This window comes from Lissotriton vulgaris, chromosome 2_1, assembly GCF_964263255.1.
Source record: "Lissotriton vulgaris chromosome 2_1, aLisVul1.2, whole genome shotgun sequence".
In the NCBI taxonomy this organism is placed as follows: Eukaryota; Metazoa; Chordata; class Amphibia; order Caudata; family Salamandridae; genus Lissotriton; species Lissotriton vulgaris.
This window is the reverse complement of record NC_141687.1, coordinates 923,816,998-923,837,366: the sequence shown is the minus strand read 5'-3', so window position 1 is coordinate 923,837,366 and position 20,369 is coordinate 923,816,998. Positions and strand designations below refer to the sequence as shown.

General features: G+C 46.0%; 1 long non-coding RNA gene across 1 annotated transcript in view; it reads left to right on the top strand.

The window, feature by feature from the left end:
* LOC147731418 (uncharacterized) overlaps window positions 1–20,369 on the top strand; it is a 329,183-nt gene that overhangs the window by 282,652 nt on the left and 26,162 nt on the right. The gene's annotated exons all lie outside the window — the stretch shown is intronic.

Below are 20,369 nucleotides of genomic sequence, written 5' to 3'. Positions count from 1 at the left end.
GCCTGAGTACACTGCCTGGCTTCAAAATGGGCCCTTGACCCCCAGCTACATGGCCAGGCCCTGCCTGGACCAGGCCTCAAATGGCCCCCACCCACATGGCCAGGCCCCAACAACACCCCAAAAAGTCGAAAAACACACAAAATCACCACAATCCAATGCCATCCTTGCCCTCAATGATGTTTAAATTCAAGACACCCCACAGAAAGACTTGGTCCATGCACCACTCACTACCCCTGGGCCTAATGGAAGAAAGAAAGGCAAACTGGGTGCAGGCCTGCGCATACTGCCTGGATTCAAAATGGCCCCTTGACCCCCAGCTACATGGCCAGGCCCTGCCTGGACCAGGCCTCAAAATGGCCCCCACCCATATGGTCAGGCCCCAACAACACCCCATAAAGTCAAACAACACAAACATCACCACAGTCCAATGCCATCCATGCCCTCAATGATGTTTACATTCAAGGCACCCCACAGAAAGACTTGGTCCATGATCCACTCACTACCCCTGGGTCTAAGGGATGAAAGCAAGGCAAGCTGGGTGCAGGCCTGAGCACACTGCCTGGCTTCAAAATGGCCCCTCGACCCCCAGCTACATGGTCAGGCCCTGCCTGGACCAGGCTTCAAAATGGCCCCCACCCACATGGCCAGGCCCCAACAACACCCCAAAAAGTAAAAAAACTCACAAAAATCACCACAATCCAATGCCATCCATGCCCTCAATGATGTTTAAATTCAAGACACCCCACAGAAAGACTTGGTCCATGCACCACTCACTACCCCTGGGCCTATTGGAAGAAAGCAAGGCAAACTGGGTGCAGGCCTGAGCACACTGCCTGGCTTCAAAATGCACCCTTGACCCCCAGCTACATGGACAGGCCCTGCCTGGACCAGGCCTTAAAATGGCCCCCACCCACATGGTCAGGCCCAAACAACACCCCAAAAATTCGAACAACACAAAAATCACCACAATCCAATGCCATCCATGCCCTCAATGATGTTTAAATTCAAGACATCCCACGGAAAGACTTGGTCCACGATCCACTCACTACCCCTGGGCCTAAGGGATGAAAGCAAGGCAAACTGGGTGCAGGCCTGAGTACACTGCCTGTCTTCAAAATGGGCCCTTGACCCCCAGCTACATGGCCAGGCCCTGCCTGGACCAGGCCTCAAAATGGCCCCCACCCACATGGCCAGGCCCCAACACCACCCCAAAAAGTCGAAAAAAACCAAAATCACCACAATCCAATGCCATCCATGCCCTCATTGATGTTTAAATTCAAGACACCCCACAGAAAGACTTGGTCCATGCACCACTCACTACCCCTGGGCCTAATGGAAGAAAGAAAGGCAAACTGGGTGCAGGCCTGAGCACACTGCCTGGCTTCAAAATGCGCCCTTGACCCCCAGCTACATGGCCAGGCCCTGCCTGGACCAGGCCTCAAAATGGCCCCCACCCACATGGTCAGGCCCCAACAACACCCCAAAAAGTCGAACAACACAAAAATCACCACAATCCAATGCCATCCATGCCCTCAATGATGTTTAAATTCAAGACACCCCACGGAAAGTCTTGGTCCATGATCCACTCACTACCCCTGGGCCTAAGGGATGAAAGCAAGGCAAACTGGGTGCAGGCCTGAGCACACTGCCTGGCTTCAAAATGGCCCCTTGACCCCCAGCTGCATGGCCAGGCCCTGCCTGGACCAGGCCTCAAAATGGCCCCTACCCACATGGCCAGGCCCCAACAACACCCCAAAAAGTAAAAAAAACACACAAAAATCACCACAATCCAGTGCCATCCATGCCCTCAATGATTTTTAAATTCAAGACACCCCACAGAAAGACTTGGTCCATGCACCACCCACTACCCCTGGGCCTAATGGAAGAAAGCAAGGAAAACTGGGTGCAGGCCTGAGCACACTGCCTGGCTTCAAAATGGGCCCTTGACCTCCAGCTACATGGCCAGGCCCTGCCTGGACCAGGCCTCAAAATGGCCCTCACCCACATGGCCAGGCCCCAACACCACCCCAAAAAGGCAAAAAACACACAAAAATCACCACAATCCAATGCCATCCATGCCCTCAATGATGTTTAAATTCAAGACACCCCACAGAAAGACTTGGTCCATGCACCACTCACTACCCCTGGGCCTCATGGAAGAAAGCAAGGCAAACTGGGTGCAGGCCTGAGCACACTGCCTGGCTTCAAAATGGGCCCTTGGCCCCCAGCCACATGGCCAGGCCCTGCCTGGACCAGGCCGCAAAATTGCCCCCACCCACATGGCCAGGCCCAACACCACCCCAAAAAGTCAAAAAACACACAAAAATCATTACAAACCAATGCCATCCATGCCCTCAATGATGTTTAAATTCAAGACAACCCACAGAAAGACTTGGTCCATGCACCACTCTCTATCCAGGGCCTACTGGATAGTGTGGCTTTACACGCACCCCAAAACTAAAAAAAATTCCACATATAACAGTGAGCTATTCAATTCCATGACATAAATGATATATAAGTTCAACAAAACTCACAGAAACCGTTGTATCATGCACCCATGACTAACCCTGGGCCTACTGCATACTGTGGCTACCCCAATATATTTTTTTTAATGTTGTGAAAAAGTTTAACATGTGTAGCTGCAGCAACTGCAATGCCCCAAGCAAACAACACCAACTTACTTGTAAAATCTCAAATCCAAAAGTAATCCAAAAGTGATCCAAACAAAAAGTTCTCAAATACAAATATCCAGCAGCAGCCACAAAAAGTAATCCTTCCAGCTCCAGATCCAAATGAAAAGTGACCAGGACATGGACAAAGCACTGGGAGGAGCCTTCTGGACAGGAACAGGAAGTTGGAGATTCTGGGGCATTCCATCTTAAAAAAATTGACTCCTTGCCACAAAAAGTGAAGCCAAATGTCAATCTGAGGAGTTATTCTGATCAAAATCATCATTTTCAGAAGGTTTATGCTGCCTGCGGTGGATTTCTTGTGAAGAATTGCAATTTTAGCAATTTTGGGAAAGCGAGCTGTTCAAATCTCCCGCCGTAAGTCAGCTGCGCGCCGCATCTATGTATTCGGCATTGTTTACTCCCGCAATGCGGGATCGCGGGCCCTTATGACGTACTCGCGTTGTCAAACTCTCGCTGTGCAAGATGGCGGGCCGCGATGACGTAATCGCGGTCGAAAAACTCTTGCGCGATACAAAATATCGCAAACCGGGAGAAAAACAACTCGGCGAACACGGAATCACGGTAAGTCAACGCAGCGCAAGCGATAATGTATTTGTCAAGCGCGACCAAGCAAAAAAATCCGCAGCTTGCGAATTTGTGGATTTTTGGGCAAATTCGCGCGATTTGCGGACCGCGAATTTGCCAAAAATCCACAAATTTCGCGACAGAGATACTGTTTATACAGCTCCCAAAAGTACTTGGGGCTGCTCTGTGGGGGCATTAGCTCGCTATATGTTTCAGATTGCGTATCGCAAAAAATCATATATTTTTCCTACTCCAATTTTGAGGGAGGGGGTCCACGTGCCCAACGCATTGCTACACTCCTTTTAGCCAGAAGAAAGCCCAAACCCAAAAGTTTCCTAACTTCTTTAGGCTGAGGCTTGGTGTAACCTAATAGGGCCAGTAGGGGGTCAGGAGCAAGCGGAATACCTACAATCTTTCCTAGCTCCTGGAAAATGTGGTTCTAGAAGACAGCAATCCAGGGGCATGCCCATGTCTTATGGGGCACCACTTGCACCACAGCGCTCCAGTTGTCAGAGTCTTTTAACCCTTATCTGTGGAGACATGCCGGTGTATGATATGTTCTATTTAGATACTTAAATTGGATTAATCTATGCCTGCCATTTAAAGACACTGATTGGGTGACTTCGCAGCAGTACCTACCTTGACTATAATGTTATGTTATGTTATGTTATGTTATGTTATGTTATGTTATGTTATGTTATGTTATGTTATGTTATGTTATGTTATGTTATGTTAGGCGAATTTATAAAGCGCATGGCCCCAACATCGGGGCCTCCCAGCGCTAGAAGACAAGGTGGCCAGGGAGGACGAACTAAGTGGAAGAGAAAAGCCAGGTTTTAATCAATTTCTTAAATGCCCAGTGATCTTGTGTGCTCAAAGCAAGTGGGGCGGCATTCTGTAGAGTGTGGGCCCGTGCTTTGAAGGAGCGTTCTCCCGCTCTCCGCCTGCACACTTCATCTATCATCAATCGGAGCCTTCAGGTTGTCTTCCCACTGCACCTTCGGAGGAGAATAATTAGTACAGTAGTATTCCTGGGACATGGTGTAGATATTTAGAGACCAGCTTATACAGGGACTTGGCACGTAGAAGGTAAGTGAAAGACAAGAGAGACAGGACCTCTAGATATTCATCTCCCAGCAAGGCCCTCGGAGCATGTCGTGCCCCAAAATAATGAAATTGCACTAGGGTGCTAGCACTATGGTCTTCAACAGCAACCTCATCCCAAGTCCAGGCTCTACCCTCAGAAAAGAAATCTCTCATATTATGGATCTGAACATTCCTAAACGATTGAGTCACTGCTAACTCAGAACCCAATGAGAACCATTGACACCAACCCAGTGGGAGCAGTCGGGAATAAAGCAGAGTGCCCGCTTGACATTTTAATAGCTCGCACAACGCATGAACAGTCACATTGATAGAGTCGAGAGCACCATAATTCCTGTTGGGGGGGTGAGTGAGTTGCCCAGGGAGCGAGGACGGATCAGGCGCAATCCTCTCCATGAGGGGGTGTGGGAGTGTGCGTGATCCGAGGCACTAGAAATAAGTCTGTGAGCACTGAGCAGCTCTGTAGTATAGATCGAGATCAGTGGGGCCTAGTCCACCAATAGAATATGGAAGCATAAGCGTGTCTAGCTTGACCGTAGGGGATTTTTCCTCCCACGCCAGCCTAACCATCAAAGCTTTGAGTCTTTTGAAAAAGTGCTGCGGGATTACGATAGGTATGTTGTTGAAGAGAAACAATAATCTAGGCAAAACTATCATCTTCATCAACGAAATGTGGCCCACCAGGGAAAGTGGTAACTTGATCCATTTCTCTATATCACCCTCTAGCTTAGAAAAGCCTAGCAAAGTTGTCCCGCAGCACTAATACTGAGTCTGTGTGGACCTGTATTTGCAAGTATCTGACTGAGTCAGTGGTCTACTGCAGTGGAAAATCTAGGTCAGAGGGGACCATTGAGGGAGTTAGTGGAAAAATGATGGATTTGTTCCAGTTGATTTTTAACCCTGATACTCCTCCGAATTTTATAACTTCATGAATTAAAGGGGAAAGGTTGGTGGCGGGATTTCAAGTGTACAGTAATATATCATCAGTGTAAGCTGACATGATCAAATTATAGTTGGGGAAACAAATTACCCGATGCCCGTGATATTTCCTCAGTGAGCTCGCCAAAGGTTCTGCTACTATGGTTATAGTGCCCCGAGATATTAGAAAATGGGGATGAGACATAATTATCAGTTCTAACACTTACTGTCGGCTGATTATATAATACGGAAACCAATCCTATAAATATCTCCCCCAAGCCCATCCTGCGTAGCACAGCCATCATAAAGGTCTACTCCACAGTGTCAAAAACCTTTTCGGCATCCGAAAAAATAGCAGCTGCCTTACGTTCAGGTCTAACATGTTGTATAACACCAAATACCGTCCCTAAATTTTGGGTTAGCGTTCGTCCGGGCACAAAGCTTGCTTGTTCTGGGCCAACAAAGATAGGGAGAAAAGGAGAGAGTCTGTTGGCAAGAATTTTAGCGAATATTTTTGTATCCACATTGAGATGAGAAGTGAGAGTGGTCAATAGGATGAGCACATTTGGGGAGGTTTATCTGATTTTAATAGTGTGACTGTGAGCGCCTCTCTCATTGATTGCGGCATCATACCAGTGTCAGCTATTTTTTCAAATAATCTACTGAGATGGGGCACCAGGAGATCTATGTAGGTTTTGTATAAAGGGACAGTAAGTCCATCTATACCCGGGGCGCTATCATCTTGCATAGAATTCAAGGCAGTTCGGATTTCAGTTGCATTAAGTGGCCTCATCAGGTATTCTCTATGGGAGTTGGTCAACCATGGTAACTGCACATACTCCAGATAATCAAGGGCAGCAGACTAATTCACTGTGATATGTGAACAATACAAATCCCTACAATGCTGACTGAATTTATTTGCAATATCGGAGGGGTCTTTTAGAATAGTGCCACTTCCATAATCTAATTCGGATACCCCCTTCACATCCCTCTGGCGTCGAGCTAAAGCAGCTGAACCTCGCCTGGCCTATCACCCTTGCCATAGAATTTGGCCACAGCATACTTCCCCATGTACTTGACTTCATTTTTGGCCTCTATGCTATATTCTTTGAATGTTTCTATAATAGCGTACGCTATCTGAGGCTCACCACACCCCACGGGATCTGTTTTTTTTCCAAGGTGGTAAGTCTTCCCCTAATAGAGACTAAAACTCCTGCATATTTACTAATAGTGACCCACCTGATGTACACTTTGAATGCCTCCCAAACAGTGGCGAAGTGCTTCACAGAACCTGTATTGATATAAAAAAATCTGTGATAGCTGTGTCAACCTCAGCTTTGAACACCAGTCTAAAAGTGAATATTGGGGAAACCTCCATGTGAACGGAGCAACTACACACGGGGGTATTTCAACCTCTAGGATAATTGGAGAGTGATCGGAAAGAGTATGGGCATTACTGAGCAATTACGAACACAGGGGAGAAGCGATCTCTCCAGCAGAATGTAGTTAATTCTAGTGTGCGTATCGTGAGGGGCTGAATAGTAGGTGAATCCACCTGCCTCTGTGTGCCCAGCCCTCCATAATTCAACCAGATCTAGCTGCAGTACAATATCAATAATGGCTTAAGCAGCGGCTGAGATGCGGCGTCCCTGACCACCAGACCTATCTAGTAGGGGGCTCAAGATACAATTCAGGTCCCCACCCCCAACTGAGGTAGGGTTGGGTAGTTTAAAGTCTGAGCCAGTAACGACTTATAAAATAAAGTGTCATAATAGTTTGGCCCATATATATTTTCAACTTGAATATCCAACCCTCTGCTTCGACACCTGGAAACAGTATATCTACCATTGAGATCCGTCTTTAACACCGTCAAGGAGGTACGAGATCTGGGATTGATCAAAGTAAGGACACCCCTAGCATGGGAGGCAAACCCCAACGCATGGAATTTGCCCTGCAGTCTCTTGTTGTTATGCAAGCATTTGTTAGGGGCTAGGTGAGTTTCTTGCAGTAAAGCGACTTAAATTTCATGGTGTTTGAGATAGGCTAGTATCCTATGTAATTTCCTAAAATAGTTTAAACCACAAACATTCCAAGTGATGAACCTAACTTCCCTGGTAGGTATTTGGGCGCATCTCCTAGTATTGGCTTCTGACTTCTCATTATGACACTTGCGGATAGTTGTAGGAAACAATCACTTGAGATCCCTGCGTATCATTACTGTGTACACTGACTGTGGATACAAAACAAAATCCCAACCCCCCGACCCACGCAATACCTACCCCAACTAAGCATTTAGGATCTATGTCCCACCATACATAACAACCCAAAATATCACAATAATGTGAGTAAATAAACAAAAAGCAGAAAAAGTCCATAAAACACCCAGGGGTTAACCCACGGAGGCGGATGTGGACAGACATAGCACTTTTCAACAAACTAAACATTGCAGTCTACTCAGAATAGATATTCCGCCTGATGGGGTAACCGTACCATACAGTAATAGAGGAACCTTATCCATCTGGGCGTAAATGACACCCTTACTGTCTATGTCCCAGATCAGGCCCAACCCTCCAAAGCATAGAGAAATTGAGAGTTACTGTAGGTCACAGTATTATAAATGTGGCCCATTCATCCCTAATATACAGAGTTCAGGAATGACAACAAGTAATCAGAAAAAAAAACCTGAACCCTCTAGACAAACAGATAAAGTTAATCATTGTCATCCAGATTTCCACTTGAGCCTGCTTCTTCTTTACCTAAGCATGTGGTTTTCTTTCTGTGTTCCACCGCTCTCCATTTTTTAAGAGCCTTTTGAAGTGATCTGGGGTCTGTGAAGATCTTTGTCGATCCATTAACAACTACTCTGAGTCTTGCTGGATATAACATTGAATATTACATTTTCTGTTCTCTCAGCTTATGTTTCAACGGGACACATTGGATCTTTTCTTCCTGGACCATGAGCGTAAAGTCTGGAAACAGCGAAAGTGAGGAACCTTCATGTCTTAATTCTCCCGATTCTCTAGCCTTTTAAAGAGCAGCGTCTCTGTCTCGATAGTTAAGTAACTTAGCGATAAAGGGGCGCACCTGGGGGAGGTCGTGGACCCAAAGAATGGTGTTCGCATTCCACCACAAACATAGGCGAAAAAATCTCAGCTAACAGCAAATCCGTGACCAGTTTCTCTAAGAACACCTCCATGACCCCAGTAGTAATGGATTCCGGAAGACCAGTGATGCGCAAGTTACTGCGCCTGGACCTGGCTTCCAAGTCCTCAGCCTTATCCTGAATTGCTGTCAACGCCTTTTCCATCTGCTTCTGCATGCTATACACTTCCATTTGCGCCTCCTTGACCTCTGAGATGCGCCTCTCTGACATATCAAGACGTTCTGCATGTTTGTCAAGCCTTTTGGACACGCAGTCCATTCTATATGATAAGAAATCAATTTTACCATCTATAGTGGAAAGGCTTTTTTGCATGGTGGCCAAAATCTGTTTTAATTTGCTGCTTGTGACCTCAGATTCATCACCAAATCAGGGGGCTGTCATCTCAGAGGCCTCTTCTCTGTGTCTGGATTTGCGCAGTTCAAAGTTCAGCTTCGATTGGTCTTTATCCGGCTTGCCCAGGGTGCAGATGTTCCCCACGCAATACAGGCAATGGCTCCTGTTATCCCCACTCAAGGGTCCCACCCAGGACCATAGCCAAGTGATAGCCGCAATATTAGGGGGATGCTGCCGTAGCCAGCTCCAAGGACAACAACCTTTCAGTCAATGGAATCTATTCACAAAGCACCACGCTGGTAGTGTCAGCCCATTGCGCTAAGATATTCTGCGTCAGTGGGTTTATGAGGGGAGTCCCCATCGTTGCCTTGTTGTAAAAAATGCACTCCCCTCTAATTTGCTGCACACCTCTCCACAAAGCTCAGCCCCCCAGGTGCTGCCGCAAACGATGTTGGGGTCGCCCCACAGATAGAGCAGGGCAGAGCAGGTTATGGGGGTCCTCCTTTTTTTGTGGAGAGGCCTTCAATGCAGATGGTAGGCCCCCTGGACCCCATGCTCCCCCTCACATAGGCCCACACGGACCAGGTGATCCAGTCAGCCGGAAACTGAGAACGAATACTAGCATCCGGAGCTGGGGGCATGGTCGTGTACTGCCAGCCTCAGTCGAGCAAGGATGAACAGGAGGGCTCTGACCTGAGATGGGGGAGCCAGAAGCTCCATACTCATCACCAATGAGGGCACCAAAACAGGTAGAGTCCCCAGCAGTGCACGCAGCAGATAGCTCGCGGCCCAGATCCAGCCGCCCCCACAGGCCTGGCCGATTGCCACACCGGGAACCTCGCTGTGCAGGCCAGTGTCGGTACGATGTATGGATTGCCAACAATGGGGGCAGAGCTGCTATGCAGGGTCCGCCTCACTGATCGGGACAGGTGGCAGCTCACGGAGTGCAAGAACAAGCCGCACTCAGCCAAAACGGTGTTGATAATTGTCCGGCACCTACGGGAAAACTGTGCCGCCTCTCCGGCCTCCCAGCTGCGTTGCAGGTCGCGTCTATTCAATGATGTGCTGCAAAGTGGGAGGTATTTATTTCCACTTGATCACGGCACTGGACCACAGCACTAAGGTTCATCCACACTTCCTGCCAGAGAGCGAATGGCAGGCTCCAGGTGAAGAGCAAATAATTCCAGATCGATGTAGACGGCGAGCGGAGCTAGCTCAACATGCAGCCATCCTAGAGCCTGGCAAGCTCCACCTCTCAGACTACTTACTTCGAGGACAATTCATTCAAATAAAGAATTTTGGGGAAAAAATCCTCCCCACATTTTTTTCTGGGAATTTCATTAGCAGTAAACATTAGTAAGGGTGACTCATTTAGCTACTTAAGGATTTTTGTCTTTATGCAAAAATATTGCATTACTTTAATAAGTTAGCATGAAGGTTTCATTCTCTTTTAAGGACGTAATCTGGGAGGGAGAACAAGTCCTTTTTAGCCAGTATCACTGGAGTGAGGCCTACAGGCTCACACACCTTTTCAAATGTTCTGCTGCTGTGTGCTTAACTCACCCTTGACTTACATCAGGTAGTCATTTGTGTGTTGCTACATTCCTGTGAACTGTGTGGGGTGCACTAGAGAAAGCAAAAGGTTGCATTTTTGATTCAGATATAGATAGATAGAAGGGGCCTGAACACATCTCAGGAAGGAGATGGACCTGATAAAGGAACTATAATGAGTAGGGCTGTGAGCCCAGGATTAAGCTTTTGATGCATATATGACTGTGGCTGACATCCAAGTGTGAACTCTGGTCAGTCTCATGAATTGTGTTGTAGATCAGTCAGCCTCGGAGTCTTGCCTGCTGTGACGACATCCTCTCAAGGGGCACAAAGAAAAAGAAAAGAGACCAATTTTAAAGAAGCAGAACCGCAACATAAAGTTTCAAAGACTCAGACCCTAGATTACATTTGGTGTCTGAGTATGGACTATCAAAAGGGAAGGTTGATACCGTAAATGTTGGCATCAACCAAGCAGCCAGATGAACAGTGTGAGGAGGGGAAGCTCTGTAAGACTACTGTTCTTGACCAGGACTTGCGGTAAAGTTCTGCTAGTCTCCCTGTTGGGTGAAGGGACATCACCTAGGGAAACCAAGATCACCTGCCCTAGAGCCTGAAGAACCAGCACCTGCCTTTTTGCCAAGACCAGTGTACCCTGTGAGGAAGAGAAGAGGTTTGGAGGGAGCAAGGTCTAGTGGAAACCGTATTGAGAGAACTCCCCGTGACAGGTGTGAGGGGATGGCTGTGCACTGATTGCATTATTGCACATGTGCAGAAGTAATCGGCAACCCACAATTGCCAAGAGATGGCTGCAGTGACCTGAGCCGTATTGCAAGTGTTGCACAGGCCTGCACCACATCATTGCGTTGAACCAGTATGTCAGAGGAGGCCACTGGTGAACTAATTGTTGCCAGAAGCATCTAGACATGTTACAGTCTTAATCGGTGATCCTACATGCCAGGAGGGACCACTGTGGAGAGGACGAGCATAGCACAGAAGTCTGATTCCTTGCCGCATATTCCCTACGTAGTCCTCCCTCGCTCACCTGAACGGGAAACACATACAGGCTCCCAGTCAGCCAATCACAATGCTGCTAAGGCAGCATTGTGTTCAGCCTGAGCACTGTGTTTCAATGCTCAGACACTGACTGAGGACCTGGGCATGTTCTCCACACAGGTTGTAATGCAGCCTGCATGGAGAACATGCCAAGTGCGCAAGACTGTTTGGCTGGCACTAGAGGGTGCCAAGCAGTCATTACACACTTAGTAGGGTACTACCACGGCCCTCTGCCACAGCCCCCTGATTCAAAGCTGGTGAAGTAGGACCACTCATCAGCCAGCTAAAAGCCTTAGGCTTTATCTTTTTACAGTTTAATATAACTGTATCGCCATCCGAAGGTATTCAGCCACTTTTGCATGAGCACCAGTTACATTATACAAGAACACATTGCTGGAAGCATTCACCCACCAAATTTGGCCCTAGTTGGGCTCCTGCAAGGAGATGATGGATGGAGCGGTGAAACTTTTCAGACTTTTCAGACACTCACCCCTAGTCACATATCTGGGTTGTATCCATCCTTGTTCTTTAGCTCACTTCGCCACTCCAGATCAGACCCAGCCATATGAAAATAAGTCTTGACCCTGTTTTCCATGGGAATAGTCCACCACAAACTGCCAAGCCAGGTCTTTCCTGGACCGGAACATTCATCCCGGTACAGGTTTTCGGGGTTACACCCCCTCATCAGCCAGGCTCGCTTGACTGCAGTTGCTATATCTCTTAACCAGAAGAAAGATGCCACACGGGATGACCAGGCCTAATGTTGGAAATCCTCCAAACAAACTGGAGAATAATAAATGGAAAATTAGGTAATTCATCCAAAAACAGTCTTTAAACCAGTCAACAAACCGGATCCAATGGTTTTGAAAAAATGCACTATACAGTTGTTTTAGATAAATTGAAGATGTATGCACAAAATCTGTGAAATGAGTGGGATACTGGCTTTATGGGAACGTTTGAATATCTAATCAGAACAGGCTGTCTAGAAGTCAAAGGATTCTGCCGCTGAGGTTAAAGGAACCTCTTTGTGCATTATTATAAGTTTATTCAACTTTTCAAGGGCATACTGTCCATATCTATTCGGGCCAGGGGACATTTTCAAACGCTATTTGAGGAAGAGGATGTAAGGTTACTCAACGGAATTTTATGATTTCTGATGCAGCTAAAAAAATGTTGCACATGAGCCATTCAGCAGCATATTTCACTTGTAATTATTAAATAAGAACCACTATTCAGAAGTGTGTGGTAGGCTGGAATGGATGAAACAGGTGCACCTACACATTTACAGCCTAATCCTGGCTTCAAATGGTTAGAAGCTCCATGCAGAGTGATGGAATTGCAGAGGAGTGAGCCACCTAGTGGATTAGATCATCCAGTTGTACTTATGAATGTGGGATTTTCTTGGGTGTAACAGTAGAATTCAAACGGTAAATCCCATACGTGATGGAACAAAGTGTTATGCATCTTTTCATACCAATCCAAGTACTTATATTTCTGCCAATCATGAAGAGGCAGTTTCCCAGACACAATCACAGACAGTTCTTGAGCTGCTGTGGAATGGCTGGTCTGGCATCTTATCACAGCCGCACCTGAGTATTTCACAGGTCTTTAAAAGACCATTTACTTCATAATGAGGCTTTGTTGTTCTTTCACCCCTTCCTAGAACCTCTGCATCTCCACTCTGCTTAATCCTAAAGGTTGCCAATTACTTTTGCTACCACAGTGTGGGAATGCATTTCCTGAAAACCTTGGGCTTTATCTTTTTACAGTTTTATATAGCTCTATCTCCATCCGAAGGTATTCAGGCACTTTTGCATGAGCACCAGTTATATTATACAAGAACACATTGCTGGAAGCATTCCTCCCACCCCCTTTCAAATTTGGCCCTAGTTGGGCTCCTGCAAGGAGATGATGTATGGAGCGGTGAAACTTTTCAGACACTCACCCCCAGTCACATATCTGGGTTGTATCCATCATTGTTCTTTAGCTCACTTCGCCACCCCAGATCAGACCCAGCCACATGCAAATCAGTCTTGACCCTGTTCTCCATGGGAATAGTCCACCACAAACTGCCAAGCCAGGTCTTTCCTGGACCGGAAACATGCATACTGGGACAGGTTTCGGGGTAACACCCCTCATCAGCCAGGCTAGCTTGACTCCAGTTGCTATATTTCTTAACCAGAAGAAAGATGCCACATTCGATGACCAGGAGTATTGTTGGAAATCCTCCAAACAAACTGGAGAATAATGAATGAAAAATTAGGTAATTCATCCAAAAAAATCTTTAAACCAGTCAACAAACCGGATCCAATGGTTTTGAAGAAATGCACTATACAGTTGTTTTAGATGAATTGAAGATGGATGCACAAAATCTGTGAAATGAGTAGGATACTGGCTTTATGGGAACGTTTGAATCTCTAACCAGAACGGGCTGTCTAGAAGTCAAAGGATTCTGCAGCTGAGGTTAAAGGCACCTCTTTGTGTATTATTATAAGTATATTCAACTTTTCAAGGGCATACTGTCCATATCTATTCGGGCCAGGGGACATTTTCAATCGCTCTTTGAGGAAGAGGATGTAAGGTTACTCAACGGAATTTTATGATTTCCGATGCAGTTAAAAAAATGTTGCACATGAGCCATTCAGCAGCATGTTTCACTTGTAATTATTAAATAAGAACCACTATTCAGAAGTGTGTGGTAGGCTGGAATGGATGAAACAGGTGCACCTACACATTTACAGCCTAATCCTGGCTTTAAATTGTTAGAAGCTCCATGCAGAGTGATGGAATTGCAGAGGAGTGAGCCACCTAGTGGATTAGATCATCCAGTTGTACTTATGAATGTGGGATTTTCTTGGGTGTAACAGTAGAATTCAAACGGTAACTCCCACATGTGATGGAGCAAAGTTGTATGCATCTTTTCATACAAATCCAAGTACTTATATTTCTGCCAATCATAAAGCTAAAAGGTGATAAAGCAAGACAATAAAATCTTAAACTAAATTAGAACAATGAGAGTAAAATGTAGTGACAAAATAGTAAGAAGGTGAACCAGAGCTGTGAATTTATAAAGTTTTAAGTAAAAATAACGCCAAGAGGCATCAAGTGCCAATGATAGTCAATGTTCGCAGTATACCAGGACCTTGACACAATTTGACACCGACGTGGATGGAATGTGGGTCGGATACACAAACCAGGTGCATTCTGGTGAAAGTTTTTACTTTCTAACACAGTCCATTATGTACAAATCCACTGCAGGAGTGCACTTCTAAAGCCCTGCAGGGCCTCAGTGGAGGCATTTAGAGTGTCACAGGGTCCAGTTCCAGGAGTGTCCCTAAGTGGGTGCCAGGAGATGCCACATTTATGTCTGTCATGAGCTGTTGGTGTAATGACACCTGGGCACACCTTAACAAATGAAGTAAAAGATCCCAGGGCCAACCATGCCAACTTTGGACATTTTCAAGATGGTGAAAGTCTTCAGCCTCACTAAAGTTATCAATTAGGAGTATATCACTTTAATCTTGTGGAATAGAGAAGCACAGGTACTTTACCTCTGATTACCAGGGATAAAGTGCACAAAGTTCTACAGCCAACAAAACCATCAAAGTCAAAATCTGGGGATACAGAACCCAGATATTGGGCCAGTTGTATCAAAAAACCATTTTGCGATTTCCAAATAGCAATTTTTACTTAATTGGTATTTGGGAATCGCAAAATGCAATGCAGGAAAAAGATTTGCATACAAATTGTGATTCGGTAAATCCACATTCGCAATTACAGATTCCCAACTAGCGATTCTGTAATAGCGAATTCGCTAAACAAAAAATTGCAAATGAGCAAATCTGCTATTCTGATGCTGTTTGATGACATCACAACCAGGAAGTGTGTTTCCCCATGCTGTTTCTGAGTGCCCGAGGCTGTGGAACAGGCTGAGAGCAGGAGCACACCGCTCAGTAGAACATTGAGAGTGCAGAGACAGGCACATATACACATCATGGCTTCACAAGAGTAGGCAAAGGAGGTTGCAGGACGCAAGAGAAAGTAAATGTTTAGTGAAAAAGAATTGGAGGTCCTGATTGAGGAAATGGTGAAGAGCCATGAGCAACTGTTTGGTAAAAAATTCCTACACATCCCTGAGTCTGAGAAGAGGAAGATCTGGCTGGACATCCAAGCCAAAGTAACTGCCACAGGGGTCACACAGTGCCCCATAGAAGACCTATGCAAGTGATGGTACGACTTGCTCTCAATGGCAAAAGAGAAGGTGGCAAGCAGGCTTGCGGATGCCAAGAAGACTGATGAACGATCATCAACACAGATAGGATCCACCCCCCTTGTTAAGGACTTGGTGGGGGCCACCCTACAGACTAAATCCAACAAATTACATAAAGAAGGACACACAATAAGTAGTTTTGTTATATTCACAGATGAACCTGCGCAACAGGATGAAGACACACCAATAGATGAGCCAGCAAAGATCCAGGAACAGGCAAGGGAAGAAGTGTAAGACACCACAACATCAACAACACCTGCACCAAGACCACACAGGTACACTGTGGCTCCACTACAGGAGTTGGAGGTAGAAGAGGAAAACATCCAAGAAGAGCCACAGTGAGCAGGCACAGCCTCAAATTGATCAGTCTCTCGTGCAGCGTAGCAATACCAATCACAGGAGATGCAGAGCAAGAACACACAGTGCTGCTGAGGAAGGAGAGGGCTCCTCTGTCTTTGCTGGGCTGAAGGGCACTATGGTGAAGGTGCAGCGGCTGCAATTGTAAAGCATGTGGGCAATGCAAAGGCAGCTGGTGTGTCTAAATCACAACATGTCTGACATTAAGAACAGCATCAGGGAGATGAACAACACAGTGGCAGAGGGCCAAAGGGCAAATGCAGAAAGTCTAAGGAAATGACAGCAGCGATTAAAGAGCTCTATACCACCATGCAGAGGGAGCATGCCTACAAATGCCAGAAAATCACCACTTATTTAGCCTTTTGGATGTTACACAAAGGCAGTTAGCTGTGCAATGCCACAACTGTCCTGTCCAGACGCACTGTGTCCATGCAGGTGGAAATGTCCCATTGTAGTAATGATGTTGCCAGGGCATTGGTGCAGGTCACCGCTGCTGTTGAATAGCAACAGACAGCTTCTATAGCTGGGTCAGGTATACTGGGTACAGGAGACAGTGAGGAGGCCTCCAGCTCAGCAGCATTACTCTACCGGTGTCTGAGCCCATGCAGCGGAGTGCAAGGCAAGGTACAACATACAAGGCCTCATCAAGGGAGGCCAGTGTACATGTTGACTGCTCTATTGCTGGGCGTGGCCGTAAGAAGTAGTCAGTGGTGTGGCAGAGGCATGCGAATGGGTCAGGTATTCCATAGCATATGATGATACGTGATGAATGTTGTACATGGTCTGTATAAATGCCATGTTGATCTACAAAAGCCACACACAAGAAAGGAGTTTATGGCTATGTGCACACAGTTTCCCTGATGTTAAGGTGAATAAAAACACAGTTGATCTAAAGTCATGAGGTGTATTGTCTCATCATTACTCACCTAGAAATAGTTGTGTGTTATTTCATCAGGTCTCTGTATGCCATTGGTTGTTGCTAGGCTGTGCAGCATGGCACAAGTGGCCACAATTTTGAAACAGATCTCTGGCCTACACTGCAGTGCACCTCCACTTTTGTGTAGACAGTGGAACCTACTTTTCAGTAGGCTGAATGTCCGCTCTATGACATTGCACATCGACTTGTGTGCAGCATTGTATTCCCTTTCACTCTGAGTAGCAAGATTAAGGTATGGTGTGAGTATGAAGGAGCGCACAACATATGCACTGTTACCTACGGGATGAAAGGCAATAGATTAATCACTGTCCTATTTCTACCTATCCAAGGAGTCTATCAGAGTGAGTAACATGCATTTACCTAGGAGGTATACTTCGCTAAATTGAACCCCTGTGAGACGTGTGTATATTCCACTTTATCTGAATATGAATGAATCGGATATTTAGCCACTATGTCAGTTATGATGTGTGAGGCATTATATATGACCTGGATGTTGAGTGAATGAAAGGATTTCCTGTTCCTAAACACATACTTGTTATCTGAGGGGGGACAGATGGCTACATGTGTCACATCAATGCACCCAATTACATGCGGGAATTGTGCTATCTGATAGTAATCCAATTTGGTCTACTGCAATACCTGTTATGTAGTGGGGAACCTGATGTAATGGTGTATCTTCTGTACCATTGCATCCAAGAAAGCATTCAAGAAGTGTGAAACACAACTTTGGGACACCCCTTCTGCTGCAGCTATCAGCCTGTGGTAGCTCCCTGATGCTAATAGGTGGAGTGAACATAGGACCTGCACATGTTTGGGAATGGCTTGGGTCCTGTGGGCCTCATGCTCCAGTATTGGATGTAGGTCAACTATAAGGTCTAGTATTGTTGCTGAGTCTAGTCTATATTTGTCATGGATGTCTTCCTCTGTCTGCTGAAACAGGGTTATGTGCACTCTGCAAATGCGTTCCTGTCTCCTCCTCCTTCTCTGTGCTGCTGCTTGAACCGACTGCCCTGGCATAGATAAGTCACCCCTCTAGCTGGATGCACTATACTGGTGGTGAGGGTATAGGTGCAGGAGCCCTGTACCCCTACAGTGTCTAAGTCCATTCTTAGACATTGTAAGTGCAGTGCTGCCATTAAGAGTATATGGAGTTTGTCATTATGAACTCTACAGCACCATAAAGGCTACACTGAAAACTGAGAAGTTTGGTATCAAACTTCTCAGCACATTAAACCCACATTGATGCCATTTGTGGGATTTAATTAAAAATGCACACAGAGGGCATCTTAGAGCTGCACCCTGAAAACTAACCTACCACTAGTGTCCAGGCTGAGTGGCTGCTTGCAGCTGCCACCACCAGACATGTTTCTGGACACTTGGGTCGAGAGCCTGCTGCTCTCGGGGGCTTGAAACAATGCACATCCTGGAATGAGGTGCTGTAACGACCGGATTTTCGGACCAGATAGAATCAGCTCACTGAGACACCACCAACCCAGCCGAAACGTAACCACCTCCCTCCTCAAGACCTATTCACCGAGGCACCTGGGTGCCTACCTAAGAATGGGGAATTAGCAATATACAAGCTTAGATCTTCTAAAACACCACACTCATACTTTATAGCCTCACGGCAACATAGGCCCAGACTAGTATACCCTGAGGCAGTTCCGATTACTTACCATTACACACTGATCACAATCAGTGCTCACGCAAGCCACAATCCTGTGGGTATACGCACTGTATCCCCCAGTGCTCTCACTATTTCATACATACACAAGCCACAATCCTGTGGGTATACACATTGACCACAGTCAATGCTCTCATTAACGCCACTTTCCCTAGCGGCGATCTCATTACACACTGATCACAATCAGTGCTCACGCAAGCCACAATCCTGTGGGTATACACATTGACCACAGTCAATGCTCTCATTAACACCGCTACACAACGACAATCACTGTCCTATGAATACCTTCAGCTCTCTCTCTCTCTGTTGGGAAGTTTCTCTATATATCTAATATCTACTGGGAATGTCTCATATACAATTGTTATATTTTATGTGGTACACAAGAATGGCCAAATTACAATATGCAAAGGTTATTTCCTAATGTAAGTGCTTCTCTACTCCCTTGCTCAGTTACCATTTACCTGGACGGGAGATGCATCCGTTCACATAACAGCATCTGACTAGAAGAAAGGTTAACTTTATTATAAGAAAACAACAATTACATGATAGTTCACTAAGAACTGGGGTCCCTTTATTCTACAATAACAACAATATAACAACAATATAGTACTGCAATATAACATATAGCCTGAAAAGCAAAAGAAAGGATTAGAATATGTGTGCACACTAATAAGAAAGGGTCGAGGTCACCTTATGAGTACGAAATCTGGACTCAGTTGTCATCTGGGTTCCCTTCTCGTCTGTGCTTTGGCTCATCCTAGGATCACCCCTGCAGTCACGGATACACGTCTGCACCGCTATGCTCTGTCTCCTCTGCTCCCCTCCAAGTCACTGGAACCTTCCTCTTATTCTCTGTTTCGTCTGCTGCACTCTCGCTGCTCTGCACTACTTCTCTCTCCTCTCGATCACAGACTATCTTCACCTTCCAACTTCGATCTTATAAATCAGTTTCTGCCACTCTAGTATTCGTTCGCTCCGCTAACTGCTTCGCTATGCATGCTCTGATCTTAGTATCAAAGCTCACCATCTGCTTTAGCTAAAATAACTTCAATCTTTCAGAGAGAGTATCAGTCTTCGGTCTTTTTCAGACTTCAAAATGGCGACTGTCTGCCTTAAGTTGATTAACTGCAATAATGCTAACGACTAGCTGCCGTCTGCTAACTGACTGACGAACTCTTCGTGCTTTCGCTAATATGGAACCTTGTTCTTGCATGGAAATTTCAGGCCAGTAACCTGCCCCCACCAAATTCTTGTACCACCCCGTGCCAAGGACACGTTCTCAGCCGGCCGGCCTGATGTTATGTCTTCGACACGGAGAAAAATACAGTTCTTCGATTAGGGCCAGCCTGAACTGGTTCTCTCCAAGCGAACAACACCTTATAACTAAAACATTACATTTGACCTAAAAGCATCTCAAGCAGCCGAGGCAGAAAGAAAGATAGAGTCTCTCCCGTTTGGGGCCTACAAGGCCCGAAATAAGCATAACTCCATTAGAAATATACTAGCAGCCTTACAAAAGGACAATTTAATATTAATACTAAGGAATCTATCCCTTAACATAAGCTTATAAGCCCTAGAGTAGAGAAAAGAATAGGAAATTATATCAAATACCTTGTAAATAGGCTAGGTCTTAAGGTTCTAATCCTCCCACTTGAATGATAGCAGGACAAAGTCACCTGCACTCAAAAAGGGGACCAAAAACCCGGTGAGAACAGGTGCCAAGCCTCCTCTCCCAGGATGGG